Below are 17,339 nucleotides of genomic sequence, written 5' to 3'. Positions count from 1 at the left end.
GGGGGTGGTGCTGAAGTCTGCCTGGGCACAATTCAGGAGCCACTTGTTAAAAGAAACGAACTTTATTTTTAGAACCACACACGCCAAACAAAACATCTCCTCAGGAGTGGGCTGAGGCTCTCAACAGGGTGGGGTGGGGTGTCACTGATCTGCTTAGCGACTTGCTTTTGTTGAAGCTGGCTTTGAATCCAGGATCCTCCTGCCTCAGTCTCCCATGCCACCAGTATTACAGTCATGAGCCACCGTGCCCAGCTTACAGAGTCATTTCAAAATTTTTAAATGAAATGGTACAAATTCAGAGAACAACAAGAATTCAGAAAGAAAGATTTCAGAAGAGATGGGGCTACAGTGAGATCAACTATTTTCATAGGAAATAAAATAATCCTGGATAGATCACTGGAGAAATTATCCAACTTTCCCTTTGATAGAATATAATAGATAGCTTTTAATTTTTAATTTGTTGTGCAATTTTGAAATAACATGAGAAGTTATTCAAAGAAGTTCATTCGCCAAATGAATAATGATATTAGCAAGATTGTGTGTCCAGCATTTTGTACAGTTCCTGGCACAAAAAAACAGAATACCAGTTCCTGGAATTCTATTTAATTATCATCACAACAATCAAGGAAAGATGTTTACTTTCCCCTATTCTAAAAGTGAGGAAGTCAGGGCAAGGAGAATTTAGTTGACTTGTCCAAAACACATCTGGGAGAGCTGGAGGCCAGGCTTGTACCCAGAATATCTCAGTCCCTGTTTTTTAAACTAAAACATACCAATTTGAGTTGTATGTGTTTTTTGTTTTCTCTAAAACTGTAATCTCCTAAAATGAATACACAAAACAACCATTTAAATGATGCTGTGGTGTTTAGAAACTGCTTCCTGTACCAGGAGGATGAATTGAAGAGTTGGATATTGTTCTCTAAAGAGATGAGAATCTGTCTCCTTGTTTCCACCTGGTGTTATATTCAGGGAGCAGCATGCTGAGACTCTGGGAAACTGCAGAGGACTGAGTATGAATCTAGAAGAAAAGCTATTGGGTTTTCCAAATAAGCATCAGGCTATTTGTTAACCTGAAGCCAGGCTATTTGCTTACCAGCTCCCATGACTAACCCTCCATTACACTGTCATGACTAAGCTTTTCATCAGATCACATCACCCATAGGAAGCATTTATAGGAACATGAGTAGAGGGCTTTATAAAATTCTGTCCCTGATGCTTTTGGCCTGTGACTAAATAAGAGGAAGGCCATTGAACTCATCTGGAAGATCAATGAGGATAAAGAAGAACAAAGAGAAAGACAAAGTAAAACATTAAAAAAGGAAATTACTATTGGTTTTTAGCAATTTACTCTAATCAAAGGCCAGCTTGCCCTCAGCTCCTTGATGTTCATTACATCTTTCCCATCAGTAACCCCAGAGCCAACTACTGGATGGGATTCCCCAAGCCCCCCAAGCAGAACTGGAATCTCTGTTGTCTCCATATTTCCTACCAGACCAGTGCAGGGACCCTCACCCTGGGTCCTCAGAGTAGAGCAGTGCAGAAATAAGGCCAGGTGAGATGGCACACAGGGTTACAGCCTGACCTCACTCAGCTTCTTACAAAGGCTCTTGGATACCCTGATATCAGATATTCAAATATCCTCTGAAGGCTGATATAACATCTGAAACAGCCAAACCCATGTTTAAAAATGGCTGCACTGGGACAATAGGACCATTTATTTAGTTTTATCACTGTCCTATTGTCATGATATCTGATCTGATCCTTAAAGTAATAATTTTCTAAATAATGTAATGATTGCCTGGCTCACTTATATTTCCTATATTTATTTGTTCATAAATTCTTTCACTCAATTTTAAGAATGTCTGTGTGCTAGTCACTATGTTTGGAATGAAAAGGTTTTGAAAGTCAATCCAATTTTTGCTGAAAAAAATCCCCAGGAGTGAGTCTTTTCAACAATAATGAATGCTAGAAAGATTATGTACATAGTAAAGTAAAAATAAAGGAAGAGAAGCATTTTGTATCTGGAAGCATGAGTTCAAATGGAACACAGAAAGTCCATGAAACCTGTCTGAGATCACCCAGTGAGGTTTTTTTTTTTTTTTTTTTTTTTTTTTTGGCATGGACAGGACTATACAGAGGGTCTTCTTTTGCTCCAATGTGCTGAGTGATAGAAGAACCCAAATGAAATCCCTCTTCTGTTCACCTTCCTACTACTATAAAATTCCTTGCCCTTCCTTGCCACCTCTGACTCATCCTAGTGCCAAGACTGGCCCTGGCTGATGGTGAGGCAGCTGTGTTCTAGCAGTGGAAAAACCCTTACTGAAGTTTCCCTGAAGTCGGAAAGGGAGTTTTTCTCTGGACCTGGCCCCTCAAGAACACCAAAGAAGACACTGCCCACCTTGGTGAGCAGAGGCCACCAGCAGACAGCAGCCTGCCTCCTTTTTGTCTGGAAGCAGTCTGTACCTGCTTCCATTAGGGCACATGGTACCGAGTACTGCAATGCTCCCTTCATAGAATTGCTCCACCAGATAGCCTGTCAGCTCTTCCATGGTCTGGAGGAAAGAGGACTTTCAATGTCCTCTAAATCAGTTCCCACAGGCAGTGGTGTACTCTGGCTCCCCAGCACCACTGACGGCCACATTTCAGACAGGAGGGGGGCAGGGCGCCCTCCATCCTCCAGTACCACCATAAACACACTGTCTGCACATCAGGAACCATATTCTTCAGAATATGGTTTGTGATGTCACTTCCATGTTTGAAGAGAGTGGGAATGGATAACACCTAAGGGTGAAAAGAACTTTAGAACAAACAGTTCTATTCTTAGAGTGGTAACTCTTCTTGCATTTCAATCAAAAACAAAAATGAGAAAATCATTCTGCTAGAAATATACTGTTCCCTGGTTTGAGGCAACACCAGCCAGTCCTTTCTAGGAGTCCTCCAAGTGAGACAGGTAGTTCTGGACAAGTAGTTCTTCTGCCACTCAACTACTGAGACCTTTTGAAACTGAGCAACTGATGTGTGACAAAGGGCTAAAGAGGTAAAAGAAGTTTTTGATATTCCCTTTTTTTTTTTTTGTCTGCTGATTTATATTTCTTTTTTTATTTTTTTTAAAAAATATGGAACGCTTCTAGAATTTGTATGTCATCCTTGCCCAGAGGCCATGCTGATCTTCTCTGTATGGTTCCAATTTTCGTGTATGTGCTGCCCAAGTGAGCACCAGTTTTATATTTTTCAAAAGCTGAGAAAGAACCCTTTAGATCAGGAAGAGGACCTGATGAAGCCTGTTCCTGGAAATATCAACAAATGGCTCCTGATTAACATATCACAGGCATCTGAGGAGAGACTTGAGATTGGTTTTCCAATGTCTCAACTTGTTGATTTGGGTTTTGTTTTGCTTTAACATTGGACAGGAACGCCCAAGGAAAGCAGAGAAGAAATTTGCTTTCAATTCAGACCTTGGGAATCCAAAACTTGATTACTGGTTTAGTTAAGGAATTAAAAAGGCTAGATATGAGACATAAGAAGCTATCACTTATTAAGCACCTACTATGTACCAGCCGTGTGTCCAACTCCTTACTTCATGTAGTCCCTTGTCCTTACAATGAGTAGTTAGGCAGCACCATTACCAACAAAGGACTGAGTTATGTGGATGACAAATTTTGGAGTCCAACAATTCTCTGAAGTGCCTAAGTAAACAATCTTTATGATCTTATTTAAATTTTAAATATATAATTCATATACAAATAGAAAAATTCTGGGTAAACATAATCCCAGAATTCTAGATGAATACAATTCCATAATACATTCTAGATTAATATAATCTCTCTAGGGAATCATGGTGAAAGTAAAACACGGAAAGAATTCTAGATTACTATAATTCAGAAATCCCAGAGAAATATCATCTCAGTGATTATATTTAAGTGGTATGATTATACGTATTTGGCATCCTCCCCACAAGTTTTAACAATGTCAAGTGTCTCTTGGAGACACCCAGTCAAACACCACTAGTCTACATAAACCCAACTGAGAGATGGGACAAAATCAAACACCAGGAAATGAAGAGGGCTGAAAGATATGTTAAAGAGAAATAACTCTTTGCCCTCTTGCTGAGCAAGTAGATACATCTAATACTATGCCTAGGAATTTGATTTGTGTTGTTTTAGGCTTACAAAGATGTGCAGACCCTTCATTAATGCATTCGACCTGAGATATGGGCACATCATCAGGCTTGCTTTCACCTTATTTCCCAATCAGTCGAGTTGGGGGCTTTCCCTCCACAATGCTCTTCTCGGGTTTTCCCAACCAGAGGCACTTGCCTCCTTCCCCTCAATGCTTATGGCAATTTCTTTCTTTCTTTCTAATAGAGCTTCCTTTTGTCCATGATGTACACCATAGTCTATGTACTAGACAATCCATGGACACACCCATCCATCCAAACCTTCCTCAGCACCCTCCATATGCCAATCACTGAGCACATGGCTGGTTTCTTTGGTTTCTACTAGTAACCCCCACAGAGGCACATTAAACCCCTGCAGAGAAATGGTGCATAAGGACTCCAAAATGATGGGAAAATTTCAGCCTCCATGAATTTAGTTAGAATAGTTTAATCAGAAAAACCTAGAAAGGAGTTATTATTCTAAAGTTAATATACACCTGAGCTTTGTTTGCTAGCACAGTATGGTCTTTATGCTGCACAAGATGCAAAGGATGAGGATCTGCAGAATTTGCAGTGCTTGTGGCTTCTGAAATGTCTTTGTCCCACTTTGGTTAAGTGCTGGGAAGGTATGGAGGGAGCTATGGATTCTATAAAGTGTAATTTTGAATTAGAGATGTTTGGACAGAAATAGGTTCAGTGCAGGCACAAGGGGGAATGATCAGTTCTGGGATGGGAGGAGGGGAAATTAAAAGCCTTCTCCCATTCTATTCTCTGGTCACACTGGAGCTAACAGGAAGAGGAGTTACGTGAGCAGGATGATCTGGGTGCACAGGAAGAGGAAGGAAGGTGTCGCACACCGAGGACACTGAATATCCTAGTTTGGACTTCTGCCCTACAATTTGTAATATGTCCCATTGTGCCCAGTAATGAGGAGCTCTCACCCACCTGATGCACCATGACTGTTTGCTGGATTAGCATAGGAATGACTTCTGCACTGCAAAATGGTGTCTGTGTGTATCCTCAGTCCAATGATGTGTGTGCATGTAAGCATGTGTGTGTGTTGGGAACACGGGATGGAAAGTACAGGGTCTGGAGCCTTCTCCCTTAAACACAGCTATGCCTGGTTCTGTTTGTGTCCCAGTGATTTCATGGTAGCCCCTTCCTTATTCCTTAGTGCACTTCTCTCTACTAAACTATAGTCTTTTCTTCTTAAATGGACAAGTATCCTTCCACCTGCCCTCCTATCACTCACGATAGAAGAGCTGAAAACATTCTTCTCCAAGGAAAACAAAGAACATCAGAGCTTTTTCCCTCTCCTTTGCCTCTGACCTAGTTCTGGGCCAATGCTAACCCCTCCTCTGTCTTCCCCTATTCTATGCTCTAGGGACACTGATCTTTTGGACACCAACTTCAGCTTCCCCCAGTGCCTGCTGAGCACCTATACACTATGCTCACTCCATATAATGACTTTACATTTAATTAACATGTCACTTTTTCAGGTTTCTTTCCCTAATACCCCTTACCTTTCAAATTTCTGATAGTTCTACATGCCTGGTGGACCCTTAACAACACATTCTTCTGGTTTCTGATCTACTTCTCTAGCTTTAGTTCATATACCACCTGTTTTATTGTTTTATGTGATTTTACTGTAAACAATTCTCCATGAAAGTATTATATAATTTAAATAAATGACCAAGCATTTCCCATGTTACCAAAATGAGAGCAAAGCTTGCTTTTCTAAACCAAACTCCACTATAAACAGCCAAGACCCTTGGCTCCCTTGGACACCGGCTTCTTTCCCCTTTCACTGGTGGAGACGTGTGAGAGATGACCACAGAGGCCTCTGAACCTGAACACAGAAGAATGATTCAAAAACACGTCTTTAACTCTTAAACTTTTCTTTCTACCAATAAGTGCCATTTCCTCAAGTGTGGGATACAAATCATCTAGAAACATCTTTACATTTCAGAAGCAGAACCCCAAAAAGTCTGGTGGTGACTTTGAACATCTCTTGGAACTAGAGACTCCAAGAAGACTCTTCTGGAACCCTTGATACAGCATTCTTCACAATCGTGTGAATGAAAAGCACTTCCACAGCCATCACCACAGGCCAATACAAAAATGTCAGATTTTCTTTGAGAAAGATACAATTGTACAAAAAGAACAACAGCTGGTAAGGCAAAAGCCTGGGAACACAGGACTTATGTTTTAACACCAAAAATATTACAGAACAATGTCAGGCTTACAAATGAATACACTGAGTTTGGGGAGGCAATTTAGCAAGTCTTAAATTGTCCATATCCTTAACTGACCTTTAAATTACATTTTTGGGATTAGCATAAAAAGACCTTATACATAGGGAAACAGAACTCTAAAAACTTAGTGTAGCACAATATGCATTTCAAATCTATAAGAGACAGTATACATATGTATATACCTATAATGGAAACCCTACAATGTCAGTCAGGGGATGACATCAATGGTGTTTTATTCTATTATTAACCTGTGTATAAAATAATTCTTTATGATTGAGGAAAACTGACCACAATAAAATTTAATTGAAAAAATATATAGAAATTGCCACGTAAAAATTCATACTAAAAAACCAATGGATATAAGAAGGATGATGGACTCCTGGGTATTTTTACCATTGTTTTACATCTTTTACAATAAAATGTATTGCTTTACTAATAAATATTTTAAAGGACATTTAATTAAGAGTTTGTATGATCATGAAGTGCTTATGTCTAAGCCAAAGTAAAATATCATGTGGAGAATTAAGAGAATTTTCCCATGATCCCAGAAAAAGATATATAAAATTGAAGAGGAAGAGGAGGGAGAGAGACAAAATAAATGTTATTTTAATTTTTGAAAATGTTATCATTGGAGAGTTTATATAGTTAGAAACTGATAGTAATTTGTAATCCTTATATCTACTTTTCTCTTTTCTAATGTTTTAAATCAGTGGCAATATACACTCAAAATGTTTTTGAAGGCAGGGGGTTGTCTCTCCCTATTTTGCCCAACTGGTCCTGAACTAATGAGCTCCAGAGATTCTCCTGCCTTAATATCCCTGAGGACTTTAAGTGCACCACCACACCTGGCTAAAAATTAATAATTTTTTAAATAGTAAAGACTGAAAATAATTTTCTTCAATTTTGCCTTCTCAACCATAGAGAAGATGATCAAAAGTGAAAGCTCAGATCATACATCCTATTTGAGATTTAAATTGATGTCACTTGTTTTTTTAAAATGTAGATTTCATATCTACTGCTGAAACTTACTTGCTCTTCAAATCTCAGCTGAGAGATCCAAATTCAAGCATGACCACCACTAGTTCTGATTTCCCTTTATCCATCACTATTAAGTTCTCATTAGGCACTACTTGCTTTTTTTGAAACAAAAAGGCAAACCAAAACAAACAGTAAAATGTCAGTTTCAAATCTGGAATTTCTGTCCAGAGATAACAAGCTGATCAAGCAAAATCCATTCCTGGCAAGAGACAAGGGCAAACATGTCTCAACTCTTCTGTTATTAGTAAAGAATCAGAAAAAAAAATATTCTTCCTGGGCATGATGGAACATGCCTGTTATCTCAGCAATTTGGGAGGCTGAGGCAGAGGGATCGCAATTTGGAAGCCAGCCTCAGTAATTTAGCTAGGCCCTAAGCAATTTAGTAAGACCGTGTCCCAAAATAAAATAAAATAAAAGGGCTGGGGATGTGGCTCAGTGGTAAAGTGCCTCTGGGTTGAATTCCTAGAAGCCCAGGAAGGATGGAAGGAAGCAAGGAGGCAAAGAAGAAAAGAAAGATTGATTAATTTTTAGAATGGGATCACACCCCACACACATACCCAGCCCTCATTCTAACCCCTAGAATGTGTGAAGATGTTATGTTGCATGGCAAAGGGAAATTAAGAATGTAGATGAAGTTAATGCCCTTAATCTTGATTGCCCTTAAAATGGGGAGATTACCATAGATTAACCCTTGGGCCTGATGTAGTCACAAGGATCCTTAAAAGTGGGTGAGGGATGGCAGAAGAGAAGGTCTGGAGATATTTGGGGTTGTCATAGCTGGAAAGGGGGCTGCTACTGCCATCTAATGGGTACAGACTGGGGATGCTGCTGAATATCCTACCACACGCAGGAGAACCCTCACAACACAGGAATACCCCCAGGTGTCAAGATGCCAAGGTTAAGAGAAGGTTGGTTTAAGAGAAGGCTGAAGCAAGTGCATCCTAGTTTAATAAGGAAGAAATATTTATTTCATTCCAAAACAATCTATTGGGAGGCAGATACCTGGACAATAAATGGAACAATGTTTTGATAATTAGGTCATTTATAATGTTTATTTCACCTGTCTTAAAAAGGATTCAAACATTGCTCACTGGTTCACTACTAGGAATGCTAAAGTAAAAAGATGCATGGGTGAGGTTAGACTCTGAGTTGCCATCTTCATCTACGATATATGATTCTTTTCAAAAACAATTTCCTATCCATATTGGCTGATATTGAAACTAGGAACTAGAAAACATACATCAACTCTAACATTTTTTTATTTCTACCATGTTAGATCAGAACTTAATCTTACACCCTCTCAAAAGTGTAAGACTCAAGTGACTTTTTGCAGAAGTATCTAAGGCCTCTTACGTTGGACACAGTTGATAACAACTGTTGTGTAATCATTTCACAACCTCAGAAAAGAGGTAGAGTCAAAAAAAGCAAAATAAGAAGCAGTTTCCTAATTGTGAAAATACTTTAATAATAGTCACTTATAAGTGCTTAAAAGCTGCAAATAAAATAAAATTAATTAATTCTACTCACATCTGGAAAACAGGAGCTCACCTGTATTCAATGTACAAATGTCCAGATGCCCTCTGTTTTATGCCTTAAAGGCCATAAAGGATAAACGTTATCTAAGATCACTGTGCAGCTTGCTGCCACACTGGGATTCCTGAGGTTACTCTCTGATTCAGTCCTCCAGGCTGCCTGCTCAGATAAGCCAGCATGGGCACCTCAGTTATAATATAATACTCTCTAATATTCCAGTAAGCTTAGAGCTTCTGAAGAATAGTTTTTTCAAGGAATAATTGTGGCTTCTCCTTAATGGATCGGAATCCTTAAATTATGAAAAACTTAAGCCAAAACCAATCCATGCCCTTAACAAATAAAATATAGCAGAGGCACAAGAAACACACACACACACACACACACACACACACACACATCATATATACAATATTATTAGTGTGAGAGTAACAGGTCTTTTGAGAGTTGTATGTATTCGTGGCTATATGATGATAGGTATAAGGTCCCAGGTATGATCTTTGAGACAATTTCCCCTGCGGCAGAATAAAAGACTCAGAAATCTGGCTCTGACTTCCAGCTGCCAAGGTTTGAATCCTGAATCTGCTACTTATTGGCTTAGCGAACACAGTAAGTTCTTACTCATTTTTTTTTTTTTTTTTTTTGCTTCTCTCTCCTCATCTGTCAAAGAGGAGCATTAATCATGGGCTTACATCCCTCACAGGAATGTCACTATTATTACCCAAATACTATTACTAGCTTCTGCCTAGCTCCAGCAGCCTGTCATATAGAAGAGACCCCAGTGACTAGGCTGTGAGTACAGAGGCTCCAGTTAAAGGGAGAAACCGGGATTGAACAAGATCCTCTTTTACTAGAGGAACTCAATGTTCATGTCCTTCAAATGGGAACTCTAGTATTAAACTTGACACCTATAATCCCAAACAGAAGAATATAATGAATCTGAAAAAACGGTACAGTAATCCCTCGTTATACATGAGGGATACTTTCCAAGACTCCCAGTGGATGCCTGAAATCACAGATAGTACCACACTATACATGTTTTTTCCTACATGCCCTGCAACATTTGCTACATTGTATCACAGTTAATCTGTCCTGGGTGTTTTATGCTCTAATGCCTCTTTTGTATCACTACGCTTGCATTTGGAGGCTATTGTAAAGTAAAATAAAAGTTATTTGAAAACAAGCACTGAAATACCCTGACAGTAGACCTGATAATCAAGATAGTTACTAAGTAACTAATGGGTAAGTAGTGTATACAGTGTGAATACACTAGACAAAGGGAAGATTCAGTTTCCAAGTAGGACAGAGTGGGATATAGCAGGATGGCACGAGGTTTCATCATACTGATGACCATGGCACACATTTTAAAATGGCATGCCATTTAAAATTTATTAATTGTTTATTGTTGAAATTTTCCATTTACTATTTCCTGACCACAATTTGACCATGGATAACTGAAAACACAGATAGAAGGGAGACTACTATAATGTGAGCCTTAGAGGGAAGGCAGTTCTGGGAAGATATTTTAAATAAATAAAATATACAAATATACAAATGTATACCACAAAGGTAAGATTAGAAATGAAGTTCTAACTTTCAAATTCAATCACCTGATGTCTTATGTACAAACATAAGTAGAAAAGTAAGATTGCATTTGTATGGCAGTTAGCAATAATGATAATTTACTCTGGGCCAGATACTATTCTAAGCATTTTATATAAACAAATACATTTAGTCCAGAGAGTTCAAAATACAGATGAGAAAACAGAGACAGAGAGGTTAAATAACATGTCCAAGGTTATAGATAGAGGAAGCAGCCTAAATCAGGATGTGAACTTAGGCCCTGACTCTAAAGCAAAGATTCTCCACTTCATGCTACTCATGATTCATGGTGTGGGGAGCTTCCCTATGGGTTGTAGATGTTTATCAATTCCTGGCCTCTATCCACTGGATACCAGTAGTGACCCCTAATGTGGCAACCAAGTATGTTGAAGACAATGTCACCTGGAAGAGCAAATATCACCATTAGTTGTGAGCTAGTGTACAGTGATGAGTTCTGCTGCAAATGATCAGGAACAATCTAACTGGAAAATAAGCTATAAACACAAGTCAAAAGAATAATGGATTAATAATAACAACCAAAAAAACCCCAAAAAACTAAAGACGTCTTAAGCTGCATAACAAAAGTGTAACATTTTGAAGAAAGGGAGGCCACCCTCCCATCATATTCTGTACCAGTTAGACCACATCTTATCACACTGATTAAGGCTTTAAGGATTTTAACAAATGCAGACTCATATGAAAGGACAATAGCCCAGCAATAACCATAGCAATAACAGAACAAGACAGCAGGTCCCATGAAGAGCTACAGAAGGAACGGAGGGATATGCACAGACCAGATGGCACGTGACAGGTACTGCTCTAGGCAAAAGGTCTTAGACATGTCCCATGTGCACCCAGATTATTAAACTCCATTAATGGAAGCTCTTCAACAATTCATATTCTTCTCTTGACCAAAGGAGCAAAGTGCAAGTCTAAGGCCTCCCAGAAGGGATACAGGACTAGGAATTCCTGCATTGGAAGAGGGTAGAAGTGGAAAGGGCAGGTTGGACTAGAGAGTCGTAACCTGAGGTTAAAAATCAAAAGTCTACAAGGGCCAGCCAATAAGTAACTTAAATGAGTCAAACAGGCCTAAGTAATGGAACCAGGACTGTACAACTGGACCATGCAGAAGGGGCAACTGCCCCTCTACTGCAGTTGATAACTTTCATGCAGGAATGAGAACTCCAAGATACTAGATCTTCTCATTGTTTTCAAGAGAACCTGGAAAGCTACATTTGTATGTAATAACCAGTGATTTTTAAAGGACTGCAATTAATTGAGCATTTCAAAACATTACATGCATCAAAAAAAATAGATTCAGGGTCTTTGGAGAGACTGTAACATGTCCCTTGAGGATATCCCTCTGCCACCATCTAATTCAGGTGGTAGATTTGGTAGAACAGAAATTGAACAGATTCTAGACTTGTCACATGTTGTCAGCAATTTGAATCAGCAGACTGGTCACTTCAAGTTTGAATTCAGACACACTGTGACCCATAATTAACCAATGGCATCTGGCAAATGAGCATAACCCAAGGCTATTAAATCAGAAAGAGTTGAAATTTCTATTGCATACAATGTGAATGAGGAAGAACTCTTTTCTTCTAAAAGGCACATCCTATTTTTGTAAGTTGCACATGAAAGTGAGTCAGAAAAAAGACATGGGGTTGCCTCATGTGGCAGTTAGGTTCTGTCATAAGAAGGTCACCCCCAATCTGAGTTGGTAAACAACTTCAAAATTCTTCTCTGATTCTCTAAAACTTAGTCAGAGATCAACTGGGGAAAGTTCAAGAGCCTCCTGTGAGAGAGAAGCTTCACTAAGGGAAACAGTTCTATTCAACTCTGGTCCACGGTCCTCTCTGGAAATTCTGCTGCCATGTGTAGATTTTCCATTATCTATAGATCTTTGCGCTCACAGATATCTGTGCAGCCATAGCCAGGACAAAAGCCAATCTGTCCAAAGAAAAAAGAGATTTTGATGTTTTTCTAATCCTCAGCTTCAAATATCCCATTTTTAATTTTCCCCCAACACATTCAACTTTCAAAATGTAGCCAGCTATTGTGTTTAGCATTAATAATACTGAAATTTTATGATGGTGTGTTTTTTTGAGAGAGAGAGAGAGAAAGAGGGAATTTTAATATTTATTTTTTAGTTTTCGGCAGACACAACATCTTTGTTTGTATGTGGTGTTGAGGATCAAACCCGGGACGCACGCATGCCAGGCGAGCGGGCTACTGCTTGAGCCACATCCCCAGCCCCTGATGGTGTGCTTTATAGGTAACTCTTAGTTAAGGTTTTCAAACCTCTGAACAGAGAATATTTTCTATGTATAACAAGTTATATTTATGGAGCAGAATAAAATATGCATTGAAATTTATTAGAACAAATTATAAAACTGAAGCACAGATCCTTCAAAGTAACACAATATTAGCAAATAGTAATAAATGTTACATTACCCACATTACCCTTAAGGGTATTGCATACATGTCATTACAGAATAAATGGTCTAGACACCAATGCCAGCCCCATTTTGTGGATGGAGGATTTGAGACAGAGAAATATTAACTTCCCACTGTAGCTCCAAAAAAGGAGCATATGCCCATCTACTGCTGTCACCCTCCACTAGGTCACCATCAATAAACTTAGAGCTAGTCTCCTTCCTCCTCTTCCCTTAGAATTCATTCTCCACACTGCATCCACAGCACTTTCATAGAAAACATGAATCTGTGATGTGATGCCTCTGCTTAAACACCATTCTTGGCTTCTACTGTGCTTAGAAAAAACTCTAAATGGTTTGCTCCAGCCTGTGAGACTTAGCATGACCTGGCTTCTGCTTCCCTTCTGCTTCCTCATTCCTCCAAGTCTCCTTCTCCCTAGCCTGGCCAGGGCCATGCTGGCCTTCCAACTGAGCTTCCCATACATGCCATTTATTCCCAGGACTTTTGGGCTTGTGATTCTTTTGCCAGAACCATCTACCTTTCTTCCTGGGATCTCATCTCATCTCAAGTCCATCAGGGAAGACTCTCCTCCAAACTGAATCCAAGAAAAAGAGTCCCTCCCACCTGTTAACATACACACCACCATTACTGTCACCTCCACCACCACTGCCCCAATCATCACTATACCACAGCACTCATCTTTTCTTCAGGGTATTTACCACTACATGAACTCATCTAGCTCATCTGTCCATTCTAGAATGTGAACTTCATGACAGCAGTCAGCTTATGTATCTTACTCATTGCTGTATACTATGTTTCTGGCACATAGGTGCTGCTCAATTAATATTTTTGACGTGAATAAATGACTGAACACAGTTTTACTAGGAATCGGCTGTTCACTTAATTCAATGAATATTCTTACAGTAAATGTTTTCTTTCTTCTCAATTACTGCTTATTTAAAAAAAAACTATAAGCCTATATTTATCAGCCTTTTTTTTGAGGGCGTATCACAAGCATCTGGCTTAAAGGGGCAAGGCAGTGAGAATCCTCTGTTCATGCCTTCAAACTACAAAGCTTCCCCAGAATTCTGGAACAATATGACTTTAGAACTAAATGGTCCCCTTCAACTTCTTTAAGACTGAGGGTACTTTCTCTTCAATGCTTGTCTTTAATCGAAACTTCTCAGTATCTCCAGGGGTCAATCTGAATGTCTTTCAAATTTCATGAATCATGGGGTGGGGGGGGGTCAGGCTTAAGATAAATCAGAGTATAAAGAAACAGCTGCCAACTGATCATCTTTCTTTTCAAGAAGTACCCATCTTTGAAGGTTTTTAGGGAAAAAAATACAGATTGAGGGGACTCTTAAATTTCATCTGGCCTTCTCAGAGGCTCCTATTCTAGTTTCTCAGGTACCTATTTGGCCCTTTTCTTAATGCTCTATGCCAATAGGACCACAAAGACCTTAAAGAGAGGTATAAATTGTATTTGTGTATAAACAGAACCAGGTAAGAAAATATGGTTCAGGCTCTGCATGTTCATTGGGACCAATGCACAGAGGGGAAATGAAGAAACTGCTGCCCTGATTTGACAGTTCTGTATGAGGAGAAAGTCTTGGGCGCTGGCCAAACCTTTCACACCTCAGAGATGAATTTCTCTACTGCAAAATGAGAGTCAATATCTTATCTAGCTCTGATACTCAGTGGCTCTGCTGGAAGCAACAGTCTGTGGTGTTTGACTGTCTGGCAGCTCTGAGTCTGATGTGCTCAGTTCAAGTAAGAGCCACACCGCCAGCAGCAGTTCCTGTGCACAAACTTCTGGTGGAGGGAAAGTACCCTCAATACCCAAGGGCCTGGTGCTGAGGTGGCTTGCTGGAAAATGCAAAGTGGCAGGCTGTGTCTTCACCTTCTACAGGACCACATTCTGCAAGGTCACCAGAATTTCCTCTGTGAGAAAATCTGCCTGGATGCTGGAAATTCTGAAGTGTCTCATGGCTAGAAAGCCATCTTTTTACTGACCAGTCCAATACTTAATGCCCTGATCCCCAAGTTCAGTGTTAGCCCCAAATACTTAATGCCCTGAACCTCCAAGATTGTTAAAGCTTCAGGGGATACATTTTCCAGCTCCTACTCATATACCAGATTCCTAGTTCAGCATTCTCATTTGGGTCAAAGGTCATTTGTGCAAGACTGATTTGTTAACATATGCCTCCCAAACCTGAATCTGTATGCCACCCTTTAGGTGGCAAGTCCCTATGTATGAGTCAGATACCACTTGCCTTCCTCCTTTACCACCTGTGCAGAAATTCTGAGACCCACAGGCCCGATGGAAAGTCCAAACTTTTCCAGTTGGGGAGACAGAAACTTCTATCAAAAGTTCCAGGAGATAATGAAGAAGACAATGTTTTCTATTATCTGTTTTTGATTGGCCTTTTGCAAAAGGAGCCTCATCTCTGACTCAAGGTAACAAAACAAAACACCTTTATCTTATCTGGAAGGGAGTGGGATGATCTAGGCAGGGGCTGTATTGCTTTGTTTTTGTAACTTTGTTCCTACAGCGGCTTCTTGGAAATGGGCTCCGAAAGAAAAATTTCCCGAAAGGTGTATGAGTGTGTGTACACGCGCGCCCGTCTCCGTAGGAGATCTGTGGATTTAAAAAACTCCTCTAATTCCCGCTTCGCCCAGCCAGATTCTCCCCCTTAGCACCGTATACTTGGGGCTACTTCCTCCGAAAAAGGTTTGGGATCCGCCACTAACCTCGAGGAAACAAGTTTGGCTCAGTTAGTTAGAGCTTCAGGGACTGCGCCCAGGACCAGCTGGAGGGCTCTGCAGCTCCCCCTAGCCCGCCAGGGCGAGTGGCGGTCCTGGCTCCCCGCACCGGCGCAGCCGGAGTCTGCGTTAGAGGAACGCTCCGGCGCTTCTCCTGGGGCTCCCACCCGCCCTGGGGACCCCTCCTCACCTGGCGCTGCGCTGTGCCACTTGCGGAAACCTGGATCCCTGGGCAGACAGACGGGACTCAGGACACACCAAATCCGATTGCTTCTCGCCGCCAGCACTACTGGCCTCTAGCTATCCGCTGTCACTGTGGTCACTGCGCCCTCCGCCCTCTGCTCGGCCCTATCGTCAGACCCTCTCCTCCCCCGGCGTGGCGGGAGGAGGGACGGGGAGGAGCATGCGGCCTCCGGCTTCGCACAAACAGCTGCGGCTCGGCTTGTGAGCCTGTTCCGGTGCACTCTGCACTCTCTTGCTGGGGAACCCGCAACCTGGACCCTCCGGGAGCCTCCCCCGCCTCGGGATGGGTCCCCGCAGTGCCTCTGACAGTGCTAAGCTCCCGAGGTACTGTTCACACACTAGATTCTCATTAGATCTGTTTCCTGCTTAACTCATCCACATCAAGCCTGTCTTGCTAGTTTCATCTGTTCTCTAAATTCACAAAGATCACTAAATGATTCCGCGCTCATCTGTCACCCGAAATGCACGGTGCATCCCCTTTGTACGTACATTGCACACTGAACACCAGTTTGGAAATTGTGTGGACTGGGCTGCAGCTTGGAAAGCCTGCCTTGGTGTCAGTCTCCTTTCTTTGTGCAAAGGAAATGCATTTGTGAGTTGGGGGAAAATGCTGTTATAAGGGGACATTTACAATACAGCCCAGTTTAACCCGGAGTTATTTGAGATTTAACTGAAACTCCTTCATTTTCCAATGTTTTCTCCTCAATCCGCTTTCTAATAAAAGCATACACATTTGAAGCTTTAGTCAGAAACTCAGGTAAAATAGTTTGCGATTTATGTGTGGTGTTATTAAAATTTTGTATTTTTTTAAATAGTAGTTTGTCATTGGCAAAGTGACAGAACTGGAGATGACATTTATTTATTTATTTATTTATTTATTTATTTATTTATTTTGTAAATTTTATTCTGAGGACTGTAGTAAGAAGGCTAGTAGCTCCTTTTGTTTTTCAGTGGTGTGATCTTGGGCAAGTTTGTTATCATCTCAGATTTCTCATCTGTAAAACACAGATATTCAATCAACCAGTCAGACATACCTTCTGAGAATGAAATGCCACTACATGTGAAATGCTTAGGACAAAAGCTGACACATGGGAAACATTCACTCAATATGTGGAATCTAATATTAATAGCTGCAAAGAAGCAGTGACTTATTTAAACATAACATAAATGAAAATTTAGGTGACAATTTCACTGGACTTCCTGTTAGAGCCCCCTGTGATAAATTGACCCAGAATGTTAATCTCAAAGAGTATATTATACCCCACCAAAGAGAACTCTTAAGGCCCATCTTTGATTGATCTTAAGACCAG

At 40.4% G+C, this 17,339-nt stretch overlaps 1 protein-coding gene and 1 non-coding gene across 2 annotated transcripts in view; both read right to left on the bottom strand.

Annotated features, from left to right (window-relative positions):
- Positions 1–16,094, bottom strand: part of Pla2g7 (phospholipase A2 group VII) — a 36,158-nt gene extending 20,064 nt beyond the window's left edge. The window contains exon 1 of the mRNA XM_026394466.2: positions 15,977–16,094. The gene's annotated coding sequence lies outside the window, so the exon portion shown is untranslated. The remainder of the gene's footprint in view (positions 1–15,976) is intronic.
- LOC113186901 (U6 spliceosomal RNA) lies at positions 3,111–3,217 on the bottom strand. Its single transcript, XR_003301347.2, has one exon. It is a non-coding gene; the product is annotated as a U6 spliceosomal RNA (small nuclear RNA).
- Positions 16,095–17,339: the final 1,245 nt, after the last annotated feature.

Source organism: Urocitellus parryii, chromosome 8 (assembly GCF_045843805.1).
Source record: "Urocitellus parryii isolate mUroPar1 chromosome 8, mUroPar1.hap1, whole genome shotgun sequence".
Classification (NCBI taxonomy): domain Eukaryota; kingdom Metazoa; phylum Chordata; class Mammalia; order Rodentia; family Sciuridae; genus Urocitellus; species Urocitellus parryii.
Note: the sequence above shows the minus strand (reverse complement) of the source record. Positions and strands in the feature narration are given on the sequence as shown.